Raw genomic sequence first — 7,472 nt, forward strand, 5'->3', positions numbered from 1 at the left:
CATGTCGACGCCTCACTCCTAGACAAACTTAACACGTTTTTCACCCACTTCAAGGAAAACAACACAGAGCCGCCGTTGTGGGCCCCTGCTGCTCACGAGGACTGCGGGTTCCTGATCTCTGTAGCCGACGTGAGTAGAACTTTCAAGCGTGTTAATCCTTTGAAGGCTACCGGCCCGGACGGCATACCATGCCACATCCTCAGTAAATACGCAGACCAGCTGGCTGGAGTGTGGACATACTTAACCTCTCCCTATCCCAATCTGTTGTCCCCACATGATGTTCACCCACTCACCCATGAAGTCCAGGACCATATCACCTCCAACTTTCCCAACACCCTAGACCCACAACAATTTGCACACTGCCCCAACAGATCCACAGATGACTCAATCGCCATTGCACTGCACACCGCCCTATCCCATCTGGACAGGAGGAATACCCATGTGAGAATGCTGTTCATCGACTACAGCTCTGCTTTCAGCACCCTGGTGCCCTCCAAGCTTGTCACTAAGCTCAGGGCCCTGGGTCTGAACCCCTCTCTGTGCAACTGGGTTCTAGATTTCCTGACGAGCCGGCCCCAAGTGGTGAGGGTAGGCAACAACACCTCTGCCAGGCTGATTCTCAACACGGGGGTCCCCCAGGGGAGTGTGCTCAACCCCCTCCTGTACTCACTGTTCACCCACGACTCCAACTCAATCATCAAGTTTGCTAACGACACAACAGTGGTAGGCCTGATTACCAACAACGATGAGACAGCCTACAGGGAGGAGGTTAGAGCCCTGGTGGAGTGGTGCCAGGAAAATAACCTCTCCATCAAGGTTAAAAAAAATGGAGGAGCTGATTGTGGACTCCAGGAGACAGAAATTGCATCTATAAGTCTTTGCTAGGTAAAGCTCCGCCTTATCTCAGCTCACTGGTCACCATAACAACACCCACCCGTAGCACGCACTCCAGCAGGTATATCTCACTGGTCATCCCCAAAGCCAACACACCCTTTGGTCACCTTTCCTTCCAGTTCTCTGCTGCCAATGACTGGAACAGATTGCAAAAATTGCTGAAGTTGGAGACTTATATCTCCCTCACTAACTTTAAGCATCAGCTATCTGAGCAGCTCACCGATCGCTGCAGCTGTACACAGCCCATCTGTAAATAGCCCATCCAACTACCTACCTCATCCCCATATTGTTTTTATTTACTTTTTTGCTCTTTTGTACACCCGTATTACTACTTGCACATCATCACATGCACATCTATCACTCCAGTGTTAATTTGCTAAATTGTAATTACTTAGCTACTATGGCCTATTTATTGCCTTACCTCCTTACACTGTATACAGATTTTTCTATTGTTATTGACTGTACTTTTGTTCCATGTGTAACTCTGTTGTTGTTTTTTGTCGCACTGCTTTGCGTTATCTTGGCCAGGTCACTGGTTAAATAAAGGTGAAATAAATAAAACATTTAAAAGGAAGAGGGAGCCCTCCTGTAGTAAGTGACAAAGACAGACTCACCCAAACAAAACACACACACACACACACACACACACACACACACACACACACACACACACACACACACACACACACACACACACACACACACACACACACACACACACACACACACACACATTAAACACTGGACACTATTTCTTTTATACTGTTTTTCATACTGTGTATTCATACTGTATACTGTATTCTTCACATAGCTCATTCTAGTATATCTACTACTGTACAGTATATTGCATTTTTCTTACACTGTTTATACAGACTGCATATTTATATACTGAATTATTGACATAGCTCACTCTGATATATCTACTGCATATCATTCTTAGTATATATTGTTGGTGTATATAAGCATATGCAGGGTTCTACTAAACTTTTTGGAATTGTTTTAAGAAGGTCATACCAAGGATCATTTTGCTATTTGACCCCTTGAAGTATCAAAAAAAAGAATTTATTTTGAGGGCCTTACTGCTATTAGCCCATACAAATGCATTGAATAACAGATTCACTACATGGAGCAACAGATAGTCCCCCCCCAAAAAAATCTAAAGGAAGTTTGTATTGAAGTGTCAGTCCTATATCTGCGAGATATAAGAAAGTTCAGAAAACTTTTTAAAAAACATGTATTTAACCCCATATTTTTGGTTTTAAACAGTCTCCATATATACTTCCATACATTTTTTTCAACTGGTACCGGGAGACCTTCAGACGAGTCTTTGTGAGGCTTGTGGGCGTCCTAGAGTGAAACAACCGACATGTACATGTACGTGTTCGTACATGAGGGGTCACGTTAGTGTGTAGCCAGTTGGCAGATCATCTGTACCGACTTCAGACGAGTCCCAAGACGCTTGTGGGGGTCGGAGAGGAAAACGGAGAACACCATTGTGTTCGTGAGATTTTATCTTTCCATAGAGAGGTCATAATAGTAAGCTAGACTGTTCGGAAGCTACAGACAATTTTGTGCGAAGACTGATTTTCAGGATATGTCATGGTCAGACGAACACCGCTCTAGATCTGTCACCTCTCACCACAGATGCGGAAGTGCAACATCGGCAGATGTGGTGGATTGTGATGCATCCAATGCAAAAACAACATATCTCTAGCTTAAATTGACAGATTTTTATGGGGATTTTGTATTATGCTAATTAGACTCTAGGGGGTTAACAAGGTTTCCAATAGTTACCACAGCCACAGTCAAAATTGTCTATATTGTCATAATTCATGAAAAAAATAAGAGCTTTTTGGTCTTCATTCAAGGTTAAGGTTAGGCATAAGGTTAACCGTGTGGTTAAGGTTATGGTTAAGGTTAGGTTTAAAATCACATTTTAAGAAGACAAATGTAATAAATATGCAAGGTTTCTGACTTTATGGCTTTGGTAACTAGTGACGTCTAGTTAACTACAATTTACTGTCTACACAGAAAATTCTCCAGTGTTAAATCAACACTGACAGTGTTATATTTAACACTGGGCCAGTGTCTAAACGGGTCCACACTTTTGAGTGTTAAATTAACTCTGTGCTTAGGACTGACGTGGTGTTATGCAATAACACCTCATATAGTATTTTTAACCCTAGGAAGTTTATATACATAGTTTACACCAACGGTCTAATGCAATCACACCTTACATAGTATATTTAACCATTACACCAAGAGATCCATAGTGATGTTACGTTTGATACCGGAGCTCCGAGTTACGCGTCGAAATCGCTAAGCAGCTAATTTCCAAGCAGTGTGCCGATGCGTATATTACTTTATCAGAAGTACGTCATCAATGACGCCCGAATCTTTGTTTGATCACGTGCTTTTTCAAACCGTGTGTTGCCAAATTTTTTATTTATTTATTTATTTATTTATTTATTTCACCTTTATTTAACCAGGTAGGCAAGTTGAGAACAAGTTCTCATTTACAATTGCGACCTGGCCAAGATAAAGCAAAGCAGTTCGACAACATACAACAACACAGAGTTACACATGGAGAAAAACAAATATACAGTCAATAATATAGGTAGAAAAATAAGTCTATGTACAATGTGAGCAAATGAGGTGAGATAAGGGAGGTAAAGGCAAAAAAAGTCCATGGTGGCAAAGTAAATACAATATAGCAAGTAAAACACTGGAATGGTAGATTTGTAGTAGAAGAAAGTGCAAAGTAGAAATAGAGATAATGGGGTGCAAAGGAGCAAAATAAAATAAATTAAATAAATACAGTAGGGGAAGAGGTAGTTGTTTGGGCTAAATTATAGATGGGCTATGTACAGGTGCAGTGATCTGTGAGCTGCTCTGACAGCTGGTGCTTAAAGCTAGTGAGGGAGATAAGTGTTTCCAGTTTCAGAGATTTTTGTAGTTCGTTCCAGTCATTGGCAGCAGAGAACTGGAAAGAGAGACGGTCAAAGGAGGAATTGGCTTTGGGGGTGACCAGAGAGATATACCTCCTGGAGCGCGTGCTACAGGTGGGTGCTGCTATGGTGACCAGTGAGCGGAGATAAGGGGGGACTTTACCTAGCAGGGTCTTGTAGATGACCTGGAGCCAGTGGGTTTGGCGACGATTAGGAAGCGAAGGCCAGCCAACGAGAGCGTACAGGTCGCAGTGGTGGGTAGTATATGGGGCTTTGGTGACAAAACGGATGGCACTGTGATAGACTGCATCCAGTTTGTTGAGTAGGGTATTGGAGGCTATTTTGTAAATGACATCGCCAAAGTCGAGGATCGGTAGGATGGTCAGTTTTACGAGGGTATGTTTGGCAGCATGAGTGAAGGATGCTTTGTTGCGAAATAGGAAGCCAATTCTTGATTTAACTTTGGATTGGAGATGTTTGATGTGAGTCTGGAAGGAGAGTTTACAGTCTAACCAGACACCTAGGTATTTGTAGTTGTCCACATATTCTAAGTCAGAACCGTCCAGAGTAGTGATGCAGGACAGGCGGGCAGGTGCAGGCAGCGATCGGTTGAAGAGCATGCATTTAGTTTTACTTGTATTTAGGAGCAGTTGGAGGCCACGGAAGGAGAGTTGTATGGCATTGAAGCTTGTCTGGAGGGTTGTTAACACAGTGTCCAAAGAAGGGCCAGAAGTATACAGAATGGTGTCGTCTGCGTAGAGGTGGATCAGAGACTCACCAGCAGCAAGAGCGACATCATTGATGTATACAGAGAAAAGAGTTGGCCCAAGAATTGAACCCTGTGGCACCCCCATAGAGACTGCAAGAGGTCCGGACAACAGGCCCTCCGATTTGACACACTGGACTCTATCAGAGAAGTAGTTGGTGAACCAGGCGATGCAATCATTAGAGAAACCAAGGCTATTGAGTCTGCCGATGAGGATGTGGTGATTGACAGAGTCGAAAGCTTTGGCCAGGTCAATGAAAACGGCAGCACAGTATTGTTTCTTATCGATGGCGGTTACGATATCGTTTAGGACCTTGAGCGTGGCTGAGGTGCACCCATGACCAGCTCTGAAACCAGATTGCATAGCGGAGAAGGTGTGGTGGGATTCGAAATGGTCGGTAATCTGTTTGTTGACTTGGCTTTCGAAGACCTTAGAAAGGCAGGGCAGGATGGATATAGGTCTATAGCAATTTGGGTCAAGAGTGTCCCCTCCTTTGAAGAGGGGGATGACAGCAGCTGCTTTCCAATCTATGGGAATCTCAGACGACACGAAAGAGAGGTTGAACAGTCCAGTAATAGGGGCTGCAATAATTTTGGCAGATAATTTTAGAAAGAAAGGGTCCAGATTGTCTAGCCCGGCTAATTTGTAGGGGTCCAGATTTTGCAGCTCTTTCAGAACATCAGCTGAATGGATTTGAGAGAAGGAGAAATGGGGAAGGCTTGGGCGAGTAGCTGTGGGGGGGTGCAGTGCTGTTGACCGCAGTAGGGATAGCCAGGTGGAAAGCATGGCCAGCCGTAGAAAAATGCTTATTGAAATTCTCAATTATAGTGGGTTTATCGGTGGTGACAGAGTTTCCTATCCTCAGTGCAGTGGGCAGTTGGGAGGTGGTGTTCTTATTCTCCATGGACTTTACAATGTCCCAGAACTTTTTAGAGTTGGAGTTGCACGAAGCGAATTTCTGTTTGAAAAAGCTAGCCTTAGCTTTTCTAACTGCCTGTGTATATTGGTTTCTAACTTCCCTGAAAAGTTGCATATCACGGGGGCTGTTTGATGTTAATGCAGAACGCCATAGGATGTTTTTGTGTTGGTTAAGGGCAGTCAGGTCTGGGGAGAACCAAGGGCTATATCTGTTCCTGGTTCAACATTTCTTGAATGGGGCATGCTTATTTAAGATGGTGAGGAAGGCATTTAAAAAAAATAACCAGGCATCCTCTACTGACGGGATGATGTGAATATCCTTCCAGAATACCAGGGCCAGGTCGATTAGAAAGGCTTGCTCGCTGAAATGTTTCAGGGAGCGTTTGACAGTGATGAGTGGAGGTCGTTTGACCGTAGACCCATTACGGATGCAGGCAATAAGGCAGTGATCGCTGAGATCTTGGTTGAAAACAGCAGAGGTGTATTTAGAGGGCAAATTGGTTAGGATGATATCTATGAGGGTGCCAGTGTTTACGGCTTTGGGGTGGTACCTGGTGGGTTCATTAATAATTTGTGTGAGATTGAGGGCGTCAAGCTTGGATTGTAGGATGGATGGGGTGTTAAGCATGTCCCAGTTTAGGTCACCTAGTAGCACGAGCTCTGAAGATAGATGGGGGGCAATCAGTTCACATATGGTGTCCAGAGCACAGCTGGAGGCCGAGGGTGGTCTATAGCAGGCGGCAATGGTGAGAGACTTGTTTTTAGAGAGATGGATTTTTAAAAGTAGAAGTTCAAATTGTTTGGGTACAGACCTGGATAGTAGGACAGAACTCTGCAGGCTATCTCTGCAGTAGATTTCAACACCGCCCCCTTTGGCTGTTCTATCTTGTCTGAAAACGTTGTAGTTAGGGATGAAGATTTCAGAGTTTTTGGTGGACTTCCTAAGCCAGGATTCAGACACGGCTAGGACATCCGGGTTGGCAGAGTGTGCTAAAGCAGTGAATAAAACAAACTTAGGGAGGAGGCTTCTAATGTTAACATGCATGAAACCAAGGCTATTACGGTTACAGAAGTCATCAAAAGAGAGCGCCTGGGGAGTAGGAGTGGAGCTAGGCACTGCAGGGCTTGGATTCACCTCTACATCACCAGAGGTACAGAGAAGTATGAGGATAAGGGTACGGCTAAAAGCTATAAGAATTGGTCATCTGTGACGTCCGGAATAGAGAGAAAAAGGAGCAGGTTTCTGGGGGCGATAAAATAGCTTCATGGTATAATGTACAGACAAAGGTATGGTAGGATGTGTGTACAGTGGAGGTAAACCTAGGCATTTAGTGATAATGAGAGAGATATTGTCTCTAGAAACATCATTGAAACCACAAGATGTCATAGCATGTGTGGGTGGAGGAACTGAGAGGTTGGATAAGGTGTAATGAGCAGGGCTAGAGGCTCTACAGTGAAATAAGCCAATAAACACTAACCAGAACAGCAATGGACAAGGCATATTGACATTAAGGAGAGGCATGCTTAGCCGAGTGATCAAAGGGTCCAGTGAGAGTAAGATAGCTAGCCGAGCCATAGGTAGCAAGCTGGTAGAAGATGGAGGAGGTCTGTTTTTAGCCACCTCGTGCGATTCCGTCTGTAGATTAGTGGGGTTCCGTGTGGTAAGGGGGACCAGTCCAATTGGCAAAATAGTTAGTTATAGTGGCCCAAGAAAATTGTCTGATAGACCTATTCAGATAGCAGCCGATAAGACAGCTAACGATTAGCGGGCCGCAGATGGGCATTCGGGTTACGTCGCGACGGAGGGGCCAGTTGGATAACTCCCTCGGGCAGATAACGTCGGTGGTCTAGTCGTGAAGGCCCGATGGGGCTCCGCATCGGCAGTAAAACGGGTCCGGATAGGTGATTGTAGCCCAGGAGAGGCTGATGGAACTCTTCAGCTGGC

Source organism: Salmo salar, chromosome ssa01 (assembly GCF_905237065.1).
Source record: "Salmo salar chromosome ssa01, Ssal_v3.1, whole genome shotgun sequence".
NCBI lineage: Eukaryota > Metazoa > Chordata > Actinopteri > Salmoniformes > Salmonidae > Salmo > Salmo salar.